Source organism: Carcharodon carcharias, chromosome 9 (assembly GCF_017639515.1).
Source record: "Carcharodon carcharias isolate sCarCar2 chromosome 9, sCarCar2.pri, whole genome shotgun sequence".
Taxonomy (NCBI): domain Eukaryota; kingdom Metazoa; phylum Chordata; class Chondrichthyes; order Lamniformes; family Lamnidae; genus Carcharodon; species Carcharodon carcharias.
In genome coordinates this window covers 139,518,905-139,534,930 of record NC_054475.1, presented here as the reverse complement: position 1 = coordinate 139,534,930, position 16,026 = coordinate 139,518,905, and the positions used below count along the sequence as shown (strand labels likewise).

The 16,026-nt window shown below is 40.9% G+C and overlaps 1 protein-coding gene across 1 annotated transcript in view; it reads left to right on the top strand.

The window, feature by feature from the left end:
- gria3b (glutamate receptor, ionotropic, AMPA 3b) overlaps window positions 1-6,674 on the top strand; it is a 502,427-nt gene extending 495,753 nt beyond the window's left edge. The window contains exon 17 of the mRNA XM_041195164.1: window positions 6,584-6,674. The gene's annotated coding sequence lies outside the window, so the exon portion shown is untranslated. The remainder of the gene's footprint in view (window positions 1-6,583) is intronic.
- Window positions 6,675-16,026: the final 9,352 nt, after the last annotated feature.

Genomic DNA, 16,026 nt, shown 5'->3' with positions numbered 1-16,026 from the left:
TTTACTTGCAAAAAATTATGGATTTGAAACTTTAAGTCAATCTTATCCACATCCATATCCTTCAGCATCTTTCCTTATGTTTATACCTCAATTCCACACTTTTCTTCCCAAATGTATCACCTTAAACTCCTACACATAAAATACACTGCCTGGGTCCAACTCATAAATACACCAAGAAGAAAAATGGACCCAGCACTAACTCTAGAGTATGCCACTTTTAAACCTTCTCCAATCTGAACAATACCCTGCCTGGGAGTGTGGTGGAGGCAAGGTCATTTGAGGCTTTCAAAAGGGAACTAGATCATTATCTGAAAAGGAAAAAGTTGCAGAGCTTCAGAGGAAAGGCAGGGCAGTGACATTAGATGAATTACTACTTCAGATAGCCAGCACCAACATGATGGGTTGAATGGCCTCCTTCTTTGCTGTAACCATTCTACAATTCTATATGCATATATCCTACCCCTTTATTTCCTGAGTATAGTACTACAGAAAATTATTTCATTGTTACCCAAAGATTACAATTGCTGTGTTGTTAAACAGGTAGATAGCAGAAAATGTGATCTGGCAAATGCTCTTAAGAAGCGGTAATCTAGAGTTACATGTTTTTAATATTTAAACAATGTTGCCACTACTCCTTTTATGAATCTATCAACTTTTCACTATTATCAAAATAACAAACATGCTATGTTGATTCAAATGGGCTTATTCTCAATACTATTCACTTGCACACAATGTAGAAGGAAGTTTTTTGCAATAACCCGGCGCTTCCTATGAACCAAAACTTGACCTAATGCACAGAAAGGCTGGATAGTATTTCCAGAAAATGGACCAGAACCCTTAGCCTTAGGGGCACACAGGGAAAAAGCAAGTATACCTAAAATGTGATGCAGATCTCTTTAAACCAACAAAAATGCCACTTAAGTAAATTATGTAGCTCAGGCAGAAATCCATAAGTAAAGTTTCATAGAATCATAAAATGATACAACACTGAAGAGACCATTCAGCCAATGCCTGTGACTGCTCTTTGGTAGAGTTACCCAATTAAACCCCTGCTATTTCCCCATAGCCCTGCATTTTTCTCCTTTTGAATGTTTATCCGATTCTCTTTTGCAAGCTGCTATTGAATCTGCTTCCAACACCCTTTCAGGCAGTGCACTGCAGATAACAACTCATTGTGTAAAAAAAGTTTCCTCATGTTACCTTTGGTTCTTTTGCCAATTACCTTAAATCTATGTCCTCTGGTTAACAACACTTCTGCCTTTGCAAGCAGTTTTCCTTCATTTTTTCTATCGAAATCGTGTAAATATGCACAACCGTGAAAATATCAAAAGTCTATATGAAATAAAATTATACAGTAGCAGTAGTAACAATTGTTACAATATCAGGCATTGCTACAAATTCCTATTAAAATAAATTATATTAGTTTCATATGACTTGTAACAGGATGGATTCACAAACTTTTCCCTGCAATGAACTGAAGACTAAATTTCCCTCCATCGCCACCAGATTCAATTTTCTGAGAAATACAATTAAATTGTATTATAATAGTTAGGGAGGTACAATCTGAGAAATTCCAGAAACCATCCACCAAACCTGTTTGCAACAGGACAATCAGGCAGTGATTCAAAAAGAGAAATACAAATGCCAAAAACTTAAAAAATGAAAGCTTGTATCTGCCTGGGCTAGAAAGGGTCCTCATCTCTGAGGTGTACTCTATGATAATGTGATATAAACTGAATGTTCTATTATAGATCAGCTAAAGGAATTTGACACAATGTTGCAAAAACAAATCAAAGTTCCTATGAATTCAGAGATGAAAAGAGAAACTGAATTTTGGAACTCTGAAATGCATGTGTCAGTCAGTGTATGAAAGAGAAAGAAGGCATAGAATGTTTCAGTTGTAGACCTTTCATTTGTACATAGGATGAATAAATTACAATGTCAGATTGTTTTGTGTAGAATAAAATCAGTAATGGGTACTGATTTTTTTTCCAAAGAGGACACTTTCTAAAGTAATATCGAGACAAAGGATAGCCTCTGATAGATGCACTACAATCTTCCCATGGCTTCCCAGTTCCTTAATTCGCAATCTATTGCCTTGAAATTAGCCTCTTTACATATTTACATGTTAATATTTGATGTATTTGGCTGCAATTCCATTTAACTTCAACAGTTTAAATTTAAGGCAAAGGAATTTCACACAAATATTAAGCATTCGTGTATTAATACCCAAAAAGTTTATTTTCAAGGCATATGACTATTAGTTGTTACCTCAGTATGTGGCCCCTTAACTATTCTTTGTACTGTTACTTTCAAAATTTTAATTAACTTCTTATAAGGCTCAATCAAGGATTGTATTAATTGGCAATCCATCAGATCAATTTAGTAAACTATCGGCAACTCTGTGTGCTTCACAAACTGAGATTTTTATTTGAGTTATCAGTCACATTGTTTCTCAGAATTGTTAAGAAATATCAGGTTAATCCTAACTAAAAACATCACTGGTGGTTATGGCATGCATTTAACATCAGATAAGACTGACAGTTCTACAGAAAGCACTATTTTGCCTTGCTCTCCTCTGCTAAAAACATTCACTGCTCCAGGATCACCTGAAGAGATATGCTCCAGCTTCTTTTTCTCGTTACCAACAGTCTCCTTAAACTGAGGCCAAATTCCCCATGTACGCATAAGACCATAAGAAATAAGAGCTGTAGTAGGCCATTTGGTTCCTTGAGCCTGCTCCGCCATTCAGTAAGATCATGGCTATCTCACTGTGGCCCTTCCTGCCTGCCAATCATCCTCCACCCACACGCTGCCACCACCCCCCCCCCCACCACCACCACTTTACCCCTTGACTCCCTTGTTGATCAAGAATTGGGTAACTCAGTTTGATTATATTCAATGCCCAGACTCTACTGCTCTCTGAGGTAGAGAATTCCAAAGATTAACGACCCGCTGAGAGAAGAAAGTCCTCATCTCCACCTTAAATGGGAGACCCCTTATTTTTAATATGAAAGCAAAATTCTGCGGATGCTGGAAATCTGAAACAAAAACAGAAAATGCTGGAAAAACTCAGCAGGTCTGGCAGCATCTGTGGAGAGAGAAACAGAGTTAACGTTTCGAGTTCATATGACTTCTTCAGACTGAAGAAGAGTCATATGGACTCAAAATGTTAACTCTGTTGCTCTCTCCACAGATGCTGCTAAACCTGCTGAGATTTTCCAGCGTTTTCTGTTTTTGTCCCTTATTTTTAAACTGTGTCCCCTAGTTCTAGATTTGTCCAGGAGGGGAAACATAATCTCAGCATATACCCTGTCAAGCCCTCTCAGAATCTTATATTTTTCAATATGATCACTTCTAATGCTTTTAAGCTCCAATGAGTATAGGCCCAACCTGTTCAAACTTCCCTCTAAAGACAACCCCTTCCTCCCAGGAATCAACCCAGTGAACCTTCTCTGAACTGCCTCCAATGCAAGTATATCCCTCCTGAAAAAAAGGAGACCAAAAACCTACACAGTACGCCAGGTGTGGCCTCACCAATGCCCTGTACATTTGTTAACAAGACTTCCCTACTTTTATATTCCATCTGATTTGCCTTCCTAATTACATGTCGGTGTTGTATGCTAACTTTGCGATTCAGACACAAGGACTTCCAGACCCACCTGTACCACATCAATTCGCGGTCTCTGTCCATTTCAATAATATTTTGCATTTCTATTCTTCCCATCAAAATAGGCAACCTTACATTTTCCCAAATTATACTCCATCTGCCAAATTTGTGCCAACTCACTTTATTTGTAATGTCAGCAAATTTGACCAGGTTTCAAATGAAATGCTCACAGCACCTCAGAAGAGTCATGAACCATAGTCTGCATGAGGGGACCTTTTAAAAGCTAAGTTCAAAAGGTCCATCTTATGCACCCAAGCCAAAGTATTCCACACCCCCACCCTCCCCTATGGCCCCTCATGCTCAACATGCAAAGGTATGTCCCCCACCCATCCCCTATGGCCCCTCATGCCAAGGGCAGGACACCCAGACAATCCCAGTGGCCCACGTCGCCCATCCCCCAACCCCATGCAAAGCAATGGCATTTCCCTGCCCATTCACCCATGACACACTATATAGAACCAATGAACCTTATGGTGACAGTAGGTATGGCTCCAACCAGTGAAGAGTTTTCCTCTCATTCCCATTGACTTCAGTTTTTCTAGGACTCTGTGATGTCATACTCAGTAAAAGTCTGTCCACCATCTACAAGGCACAATTCAGGAGTGTGATGGAATACTTTCCACTTGCCCAGATGAATGCAGCTCCCACAACACTCGAGAAGCTTGACACCATCCAGAACAAAACAGCCCACATAATTGGCACCCCTTCCACAAACAATCACTCCCTCCACCACCAACGCACAGTCGTAGCAGTATGTGCCATCTACAAATTGCACAGAAAGAACTCACATAGGTTCCTTAGACATCACCTTCCGAACCCACGACCACTACCATCTAGAAGGAAAAGGGCAGCAGATACATGGGAACATTTGCAAGTTCCCCTCCAAGCCACTCACCAGCCTGAGTGGGAAATATATCACCGTTCCTTCACTGTTGGTGGGTCAAAATCCTGGCACTCCCTCCCTAACAGCACTGTGGATCTATCTACACTACATGGACTGCAGTGGTTCAAGAAGGCAGCTCACCACCACCTTCTCAAGGGCAGAATTAGGGATGGCAATAAATGCTGGCCTGGCCAGCAATACCCACATCCCATGAATGAATTAAAAAAAGCTACCTTGATGTCAATGGCAGTTACTGTACACCTTACCTCTTAAGCTCTTTTGTCCCAGTTTGGGCCAAGGCTGGAATGAGGTCACAAGCGAGCGGCACTGGCAGAGCCCAAACTGAGGGTCAGTGAACAGATATTGCTGCATAAGTGCCCGACAACACCTTCCATTGCTTTACTGATGATCGAGAGTAGACTGACGGGGCACTAATTGACTGGTTGGATTTGTCCTGCTTTACATAAGAATATAGGAAATAGGAGCAGGAGTGGACATTTTGCCCCATCAAGCCAGCTCCACCATTCAATACTATCAAGGCTGATCTTGGGCTTCAACTCCACTTTCCCGCCTGCTCCCCATATCCCTTAGTTCCCCGAGAGACCAGAAATCTGTATATCCCAGTCTTAAATGTATTCAACAACGGAGCACCCACAACCATCTGGGGTAGAGAATTCCAAAGATTCACAACCCGTTGAGTGAAGAAATTTCACCTCATCTCAGTCCTAAATGGTTGGCCCCTTAACCTGAGACTATGCCCCATGTTTTAGATTCCCCAACCAACAGAAACAATCTCTCAGCATCTACCCTATCGAGCCCTTTCAGAATTTTGTAGGTTGTAATGAGATCACCCCTCATTCTTCTAAACTCCAGAGAATGTAAGCCCAAGTCTCTTTGAACATCAACACTAACAAGTTTCTCACCTTTTAAAAATATTGTACTTTTTTATTCTTACGACCAAAGTGACAGCAATACCTGGGCAATTTTCCACATTGCTGGGTAGATGCCAGTGTTTTAGCCGTACTGGAACAGCTTGGCTACGGGTATGGATAGTCATGGAGCACAGTTCTTCAGTATTATTGCTAGAAAGTTGTCAGGGCCCATAGCCTTTACAGTATCCAGTGTCTTCAGCCATTTCTTGATATCATGTGGAGTGAATCAAATTGGCTAAAGACTGACATCTGTGATGCTGGGGATCTCAGGAGGGAACCGAGATGGATCATACACTCAGCACTTCTGGCTGAAGATGGTTGCAAATGCTTCAGCCTTGTCTCCCCACAATGGAGCCAGCCAGGTCAGGAGTGAGGGTGCGGGCTCGCGACCTGAACCAGCCCACACCCTTTAAAAAGCCCTGTTAAAAATTGGAAACCCCAGGTACAGGGCCAGGAATCCCGGAATTGGGTCGTGGCTGCCAGTTTTAAGGGCTTCCTTGCCATCCCGACTCAGTGATAATCCAGGCCAGCATCTCACCTGGGTAGTATTGACTGGCATTAACAGCAGCTGTACTAATCACGCAAAATTAAAACGTAACATGAGTGGAATCTGATGAGCAAATTAAATATTTTTAGGTCTTGTATATTACCCCTTTGAGGTAGCTGAGTCATACGAAGTCTCAGGTTAATAATATCCAGACTTAGCTAAATGTAATTTTTCCTGCAACTGTGAAATCTACCAAATCTTTGTGTCCAATTCTGTAAGCAGTTCTATAATAACACTTATTATAAATATACCAGTTTGGTCCAGTCAGTATAGCATGCAAATGCATGTATCTGTTGAAAATTTTACAAAGAAGACTGGAAATATATACATTTTTGACAGTCATTTTGCTAACTTAATTTTGACTCCTTTACAGTGCTTTTTTAGCTTATCAGACATTTTCTTTGCCATGTGGGAACTGTATCATATTTTGAAAATCAATGTGTCAGGCAAAGCATTAATTTCTCAGTCAACCCATAAATTTTGTGGTGATGTATTTAATGCTTTAATTTTTAATAGTATATACTCTTTCTTTCCCCTTCTTTGTAACACAGCTCGCCTACACTGATGCCACGCAAAACAAAGGAACACTGTCCATATTTGGGAGCGTTGGAGAAAACGGCCGTGCCATGACCCCTGACTACCTGTGGTCACTGCACGCTGTACCAGGTGTCAGACATGGTACCAGAGTGGCTGATGGTGCACCAGACTTTTCATAAAAAACTGAATACTCCTTCAGTGCCTTATGGAACATAATGGAGAATCACAACAATGCAACTCATCATTCTGAATCACAATAAGAGTCTAGCTTGCTTGAAAATACAGGACAGAGTTTAAAAAAAAGAATCAAGCTTCTCTGTGAAATTATATACTGGAATAAAAATCAATTTAGTTCAGCAAAAAGCCATCATTTGATAACACAACTATTGCAGAGAAAAGGTTTCATGTATAAGATGTCTGAACAATAATATTGGAATTTATTACTTTGAGTGCCAGTTTAATCTCCTTGCACCGAATAAATGAAAATTTGGAAAAGCACTCAAAAGAAATATGCAATATAAAATAGTGTCTAAAAACAGTTCCTTTAATGACTGATTGACTAATCAAAATAACGGCAGTTTTAAAAATTAGATATTTCTTGCAAGATACAGAGGCAAAATTCTTACATGATATCTTTTCTGTGAGAGAAAAAACATAATTGTAAGTTTTTTTTTAAATAAAATCCAGGCTGTTCAGTGAAGACCGACATACTAATTACCTCTGTTAATATTACAAGATGGGGATTCAGTGGGTTAACATCCAATCTGTGAGGAAGCGAAGAAGGCGGCTGTCAAGATGGCAAAAAGAATGTGAACAATCATGTACAATGAAATGGCCTACTTTTATATAGGAGCATATGTGTTTAACCTTTTCCTCCCTGCATATTTTCAAGAGTCTGATCACTGAGAAGATTTAATTTGAATCGAGAGTGACCTGATCAATTGAGAAAGGGTTAATCAGTGCTCCACAAATAAAGTATCTATAGGAAAAAATGATTTTTTTAAAGGATTATATGAACAGAACCAATGTAGATTTATCAACTTGTGTCAGTTTTCAAGAGTGATCGACTTCACAGAGGTGAAGGATTTGAGTTCTTTTCATTCTTTTTAAACTTGCATGTAAGACAGTGATTGCCTACACTTCCCGCTATTAACTTCAAGCTATAGAAGTTAAGCTGTAGTCACTTAAAGATTTTTTTGTTCAAACTGCACATCAGCAAACACAGAAATGTTAACAAGCAAAATAGCAAATATTTAAAGCATAAAGATGCATGAGTGGACATCGTTTACTGAGTCTCAGTAATGAGGTGTTGTAAAAGAAAGGAATTTTAATACATTTTGTAAATAAACTGTATAGAAAAAAAAGGAGTCTGCAAATGTCTGACCGAATCACTGTGTATGCCTCTGATTTTTTTTCTTAACAGCTTTTTATGGTTGGGTAATTTCTTTTTTTGATGCAGTGAGGCCTGACACTTCCAAGTGTTTTTGCCCTTTACCAGTATGTAATCAACTGCAGTTACAAGAGCCTCCCTCCTCCAGTTACACTTAATACTGTAAAACTGCCCTGCCTCCTTTATGTCAATGTCATCACAATGTGGATGTATGATTCTGGTGTCAGGATATAGGAGCTAATTTTAATAAGATAAATCCAGAGAGCATGTCCCTTGCATTTGCTGCCTGTTCTGTATAAAAGTGTATCCTATTCTGAATTTAAAAGAATAGTTTTGACCTGTAATGTAAAGATAAAAACATCTACTGTATTTATTGCTGACACTTGATCTGATTGGCCTCAGTACTGAAAGCATTTCTGTAATGTGCATCATTACGCATGAAATGGAGACTGGTAATGGTTGTAATATCTCACCTATTTGGGTGAAATGTCACAGAATGTTATACATGTCACAAAAAATTTTCAGATGTAATAATATATGGCTGAATTTTTGCCACAGAGACAGGAAACAGGAGTTGGGTCTGCTTTTAGGTCAGAAATCTGTCTCTGGTGGGAAATTAGTTAAACTTATTTTCAGGGGGTGCAGGGGGGTGAGTCCTTAACTGATATGGAGACAAGTTCCTTAACTGCTTAGCCTTGGTGGGGTCAGGAATGGAGATGGGTCAGGTGAAGTGTGGGATTCATTTAGACACCTTACGGCAGCCTTCACTGAGGCTGCCAATTGCCTTGAGGGAGAGATCTACCATTTATGCCAAAGCCTTCCACAGTACCATAGGGAAGCGAGATGACACAGGGAAGCTGGAGGCCTGGCACCAGGGACAGGGCAAAACTTTGCTTCATCGATGTCAACCTAGATCTAATACTGGAGGCCGTGAGGGAGAGCAAGGGGGTCCTCTTCTGGGAGGGCAGCAGGAGGAGGACAGCTCATCATGGAGCAGGAGTATCTCTCTGTTCAGCATAATCTCTCTCTGCCTCCTCTCTCACCCCCTACTCATCCTATCCCAGGGCCTCAGTGTACCCAAGGTCCACACTTCCCTGGAAGGCCATGTTACGGAGAACGCAGCAGACCACCACAATGAGCAAGGTAGCCTTGCAGGAGGATATTGGGCACCACCAAACTGATCCAGGCATGAGAATCACATCTTCAGAAGCCCGATGGCATGCTCAATGGTTTTGCTACTGACCAGGGCTCTATTGCCTCCATGCCTTTGTCTGGAGCTCCTGAAGACGGTTCAGTATCCCTTGTCCTCTAAGATCCATCCACGCACTTTGTGGGTTGGTGTGAGGCAGCCTTGACTGGCGGGGGATGAAAGAGTCATGGCAGCTGCCAGGAAAGCCAGCATACACCTGGTGGAAGCTCTGTTGTGATCAAAGGACAGTTGGACATAGAGGGAGTGGAAGCCCTGCCTATTTATGGATCTCACTGGCTGGTCCCTGGGTGCCTGGATGGCCACATGGGTTCAATGGTAGCCACGATGATGCCTTTCATCTGGGGGGAATTCAGCAATGGAGGCAGAATCCACTGCATTCAAGAATCTTAACAAATCACTGAATAAAGAGAAAGTAATGTTTCCTCATGTGGTCTCTGGTTTTTACCAATCTACATGACAAAATATGAGTTGATTGGTGTGTGTCTTCTCTAACTTGTGCACCACCCAGGCCTACAGCACATGGACATGGCAAGGCCTTGCCCAGATTAACATAAACGTGACACCATGGCATCCAGTAACTATAAACTATTTTTTTTGGAAAAGGGAAGGAAGTAAAGTGAGAAAGTAAAGAGAAATCAAAAGGTATATGAAGTAAAAAAAGTATGGAGCAGAAATTGGGCACAGGCTTTTGTTGCTGTGAGTTGGAGTTATGTCACCTTGACAGGCATTCTTTTTAATTCTGTTGTATTTTCAGCAAGAAATCACAGATTGACTACATTTTATTCTGGCTCTGTTTACAACCTAATCCCTTTATAAACATAACATTTACATAACTGTCAAACAAAATCCCAGAATGGTAGCAGCATGCCATCTCAATAAAATAGCGAATAAGTGCACTGTCCTTTCATTACTCAGAACAAGGTTCAAATCCATTACAAACTGTTTAGGTTAAAATTTCCAATTTGGCTGCAGGGATTGTAAGTGAAAAGAGTCTCGTTAACCTCAATCTACTTCTAATGAGAGTGAATCCACGGAACAAGCCTATCCATAAATTGGCATTAAGTAGGATCATATATTAATCTCATTCAAAGGGCCCCAGGATGACTAGTGTTTTAATGAAATTGGGATTAAGAAACACTGTTAAAGCAGCGGAAAATGATCCTGTGCCTGCATCTAACTAATAGGGCATCTGCCCTGGAGATGCTGAATGTTGACAACAGGTCAATCATCTCCATCCCACAGCACTAACATCTCTTATCTTCAATATGGAAAAATCACTAAAAAGTACCATTAAAGCTTTTTATGGCAAATTAACAAATATTGCAAATGAAGAAATATTATACCTCACTGTGCTTTTCACTTCTTCTGTTTTATGGATACCATCACAAATAGGCAATAAGTATATGGATTGAATGATCCAAGGATCATATTTTCAAAGCTTCCATGACCGTTTATAGAATCAGTGGTGATGAGTAGTCTAGTAATTCAGTCAGTCGGTTGTAATGGAATGACAAACACTGTCCTTAAAGTACAATGTATAAAAGCTTTGTTGTGCACAGACACGAACTCAGCTTTGTTCTGATTCAGGCTGTGACAGCATCACAGTTCTACACAATAATAAGGCTTAATACTGCTGCCCTGAGTAGCTGCTTTTGTAATGGGGATCTTAGCTGCCACACCAATAATCCCTTAAAATTAAATCAGTTAATATTTTGAAACACACATTTTGTGAAAATCTGAAATAAGCAAATTTGTGCTAGCTTTGCCATGTCACTTTTGTTGTAGGGGTGGAATTTAATCCAGGCAACAGGGGTCTCAGTCACCAGTTAGAGAACTGGCAAGAGCCCGGTGCCGTGTCCTTTGGGGAAGGCTCTCCATATTAAGTGTCAGTCAGACATTGAGTGGTCAGCGGTGAGACTTCCCCTGGGTCAAGGATTTGGAGGGCAGAAATCCCACCCCCCTCCCCAAGAGTTGCCAGCCAATCAGAGGCCAGTAGCTCCTCATTGTTGTCAACGGCACTAGCTGCCTGAAATGCACCCAACAGAGGCCCATGATCAGCAGGTGACCCAGGCCACAGGTGAGTGAGAATGAGATGGGGGTCGCATGGAGGGAATAGCTAACTTTGGGGGTGGTGAGTTCGAAAGAAAGAGAAGAGGGATGGCTCTCAGTGGGCCCCTCCTTCTGGATGCCGGGTCCCTCAATTAGGCCCACTTATGGTCTTCAATTTGTGTCAGGGCGGGAAGCCTGTCCACGAGCCTTCCTGTCCCAGACTAAATTGAGACAAAGGCAGGAAGGCAGTGGGTTCCCATCTGATACCTCTCACCCAATTAAATGTCACCCGGCCTCCAAATTTGCCCCGGGGAGGGCATTAAATTCCACCCTTAGTGTTATGATTGCAAGGGAGACCGATAACTTTTTCAAATAAAGGAATCCCCATACAATACTAACAGAATTAATCATGGGACAAGATTTCATTATTTAAAACTTTTACTGCAATAATCAAACTAAAATCAGCATAATTCAAATATTAACTAACAGGCAAATAATACTTGAATTATAATAATATATTTCACTTTAAGTCAATTCCACAAACACTACTAGCACACATATGGCATCATGAGCAGTCCCAAAGTTCCTCCCAGCTTTCCAATAAAGTTCCACTACTCCTCACCATGCTGGTGGAATCTTCCAAGGGCCCTCACCAACCATTCCACTCTGTCCAAGTTTTCTGGATACAATTATCATCAGCAAGGCACACTTTGATGAACCCTCTGTCCCTCCAGTCACCTCAATTCTGGCAGCACAAATAACCAGATACTCCTTTGTCTGATTCCTTGAATAAATCCCATTAAAGTCTGGTCAGCTCTGGCAAAACTGCACTTTCCACAGAGAGATTTGCTTCTTCTCCCAGTCCTGTTTTCTGCTAAACAGAAAATACCTTTTCTTGGGGGAGTTTTATTTCCTCCACCACATGAGTTTCTGTGAGAGTGTCTTTGTTTACTGCCCACTATCCAAGCTATAAAGTGCCTCTCAGTTACTTGTCCATTTACCTTTTCCCCTTCTCAACACTCAAGTCCGCAGCAATCTGAGTCAAATGAGTACACCTCAGAAGTGATCTCAAGCTAGTAATTCTCATTATAAATTCCTTTTCCAGAACTTAATTTCACCCTTTAAAGGGGCCTTCAGAAAAAGAAAATACAGGCTTTTTTAAGAAGTACAAGCTTCGACAAGCAGTCATTCTTATTGAATGTAAATTAAGTTGTAATCAGATTTTTTTTCTCTGCGACATTATATGAAATAGAATAGGATTCCAATAAATTAAACTTTGATATATTTGGTGCGTTTCATAAGATCAAAGGGTATGTGTTTCCCAGAGAGTTGAGAACGTCTAGCATCACAGCAGCCTATGAGAATCACATTAGATTATACAATAATGGGCATTTTCTTATTGTATTATATAGGAAATGGACAGACTCTGTGGTTGGCACCCAGTTTTATAAAATTCCCTTTAACTGTTTAGTACATTTGTTTTTTAGGTGTCTATGTACAGAGGCAAATATATTATGTCCAAATGTTAATGTCATATGCTGGAATTGATTGCTGAGATAGAAGGGTAAATCTAAAGTGTGTCAAATCAACCCAGTTCTGAGTTAATAAGGAAACATGAATCCTTAATCTTGATTTTGCAGCAATTATCTTTTAGTGATTTCTCCCATCACAAAGTGGTATTTGTATCTGACTTCTGTTTGCTATGTTCAAATGTGCCTTCACCACAGAGCACCTTGCAGTTGAGAATGACTGTGGCTGGGATGCTAGAACTTGCCATTTACAAAGGGGAAACATAACCTCTGCAGCAAAATCAGAAATGTTTTTCTAAAGATTAGGCTTTGCAACTATTTATTTTTGCACCTGTTGAAAAGAGAAATGGTTGAAACTAAATTGAGGAATGATAATCAGGCTGACTTTCCCTAAAGGGGTTTCGTGGAGCAATCAGGCATCCACCTGATGAGTCTGAGTCTTGCACCTTTTTGCCAGTTGGGCCTCAAATAAATTTCGTTAGTAGACTGCCCACATTTTCCAGCAGTAATGGGCAGCCCACCTGAAGGGCATGATTCCTAGTGAGCTCTATGCTTATTTAGAGTGGATTAAACAAGGTGTAATTCTTGTCAGCGTGAGGATTCTGCACTCCCAAATATCTCAGGTAGAAACTGCTGGATTCTCTGATCCAGAAGTAGGGCAGGTGAGGGCATGTAGGCCCTGTTTCCCTCAGGTGACTGAATTTTTTTATTCTTTCATGAGATGTGGGTGTCATTGGCTAGGCCAGCATTTATTGCCCATCCCTAAATGCCTTTGCGAAGGTGGTGGTGAGCTGCCTTATTGAACTGCTGCAGTTCCTGTGGTGTAGGTGCCCAAAGAGATCCCCAAGCAAATGCTGCAGCAGGCCTAGAAGAAGGTAGCAAGCAATGTCAATGTCCCCACCCAACGTGAGTTCAATACCAAAAATGCTTCAAACACCTGATCTGGAGAGCAGGGATGAGCATGTGGGCTTCCTAGCTCTATCTTTTCCATTATATCAGGCCACATCACCATCCACCCTTTCCCTCAGCACCCTAAACACTTCCCGCCCTGCACCAATTACTTCACCAACCACAAGTGACTCTGTACCAAAGCTCCTTTTCAATCCAATCGCACACTCACCTGCTGTTGTCCTTATATCAGTCACGAACAGCATTCTGCTTGTGCCTGGCTGCAACTGCTAAGCATTTAATTCCTCTACTGCCTGATTTCTCATTTCACAGCAAGCCACTTTCTTCAAAATGACCAGCTCCCCATCCTACTCACAACTTGCTGTTCTACACCTCAACATGGGCACTATATGAAGCTGACCCAGACACTTGCACAACCCCGCTCAACAGTCACTCATTAATTCTCTCCCTCTTTTTCTTCAGGAGCAGGTGGTCCACAATATACAGAAGAAGACCAATATACAGAGGATCAGCCTCTATCCAAACTCTCACCCAGATGCAGGAGGGGTATATACGGACATCATTGTGACAAGGATCAATGCTGGTAGTGAGGCTCGAGGCCATACTCAGCTGGGTGTCTGCCTATCATTTGCACCTTTCCTCATTCAGACAGAATGCCAACCTGATGCTGCATTATCCTGTCAATCATCTGCTACTCCCTAGTCTTCACATGCCATGCTAACCCTGGCCTCTCCAGTTATTCCAGGTTCATCTAAAGACCTGGAGCATGCAGAACAACACTCATAGGAAGGCAATCCTGAAGAAACACTGGTATTCATTCATTCCTATCAAGCACCAAGTCAGAAATTGGCACTCTGGGTGGAATAGATAACAAGCTACACAGGTCTGCACTCACACAGCACAAAAGAATAGGGGAAGGGACTCGTAGAAAGAACATTCCATGAGATGGCTCAGTTCCTGGCTTTGATGAAGATGAAAGAAATGCTGACTTTAGGGGCCAAGCTGAGAAAACTGTTTTCTGCACAAATGGAACTGCAGAAGATATTGGACAGCTTGCAGTTCATGTCTGAGTATATAAAGGAGTCTGTTTTCAGCTCATATGGCATTCTGGCCCAGGGCTTTAGCACTCTGCAATCTACCATGGAGTGTGTGATCAACTCTTTAGATGCTATGGCTAGGCCATCTCACTAAAATTCTGTGTCACCAACTCTTGCAGCATTGATTACATTTCAAACTGATGCCATTCAGGAATTGGGTTTCCCTCAGGTTTGAGATGGGGTCAAGTGGTGTGTAAACCATAGGATTCTGACAGCAAAACATCAGTCCAAACATTTTAACACCAGGATCTCAGAAGTAGATCAATTGACAGAATTCATTTATCTCAATTCCAGAACTATAGGCCCATGATTTTAGTTTTGGATATGTATGGGCCTGGAGTAGAACAGTACCAGCCATTGCTACTTTTGAATATCATCAGTATAGCCAATTCAGTCAGTCTGCTGACCTTTAGTCATGGAGATTTATTACATGAACTACCATGAAGTAGTATTAGGAGCTACCATCTTAAGACTCCGAATCTGCAGTATATTACATCAGGCATATTCTCTTCCCTCCACCATTACACAAGTACACCCACTTCCTGAGTTCACAAGGAAATCATATTTTGTTTTCTGAAAGGGGCAGTTAATACTAAAGTTAATGCCTGAAGAATTATATTAGAGAAAGGGCAGAAACTGCCTAACAGTGAATTCAGAACCTGTCCAAAATACTTCAAAGTAATTTCCACAACTACCCCTGATGGTGGATCCCCTGCACTTCTGATGACAGAATTTCAGTTATGTAACATAGGAGGGAAGTCTTAGTGCTTTGAATTGATAAAAGAGGTAATGATCAGAATTGTTTTTGGATGCCCTGTTGCCCTTCACCACCTCCAGTGCACACTAAATGAACACCAGATTAGCCTTCATTGGCAATCCAAATCAGTCATCTTAGTATTACAATATTTTTATATTTAAAGGAAACCATTTGTGCTGTAGATTTAGTGTCACTGCCTTTTGTGTTTGAGAATTTAATTTTTTCTCCTATATTTATTGACAGATTTGATTCATCTAATTCATATGTATGTGGGTTATGAAGAACTCTATTGATTCTGAACTTGAATCAAGATCCTTTTAGTCATGTGAAACACTTGTTAAATGAGTTACTATCTATTCAATTTTTTTGAATTATTTTACAGACATCTACAAGTAAAATTAGTGAATTACCCAGGACTTGAACAAATTAATTAGACCCAGCCAAGCATAGAAATAATGCTCCTGTGGGATCCCACATCACTGCAGACTGACCTCATTTCCACAGTACACTCAATAC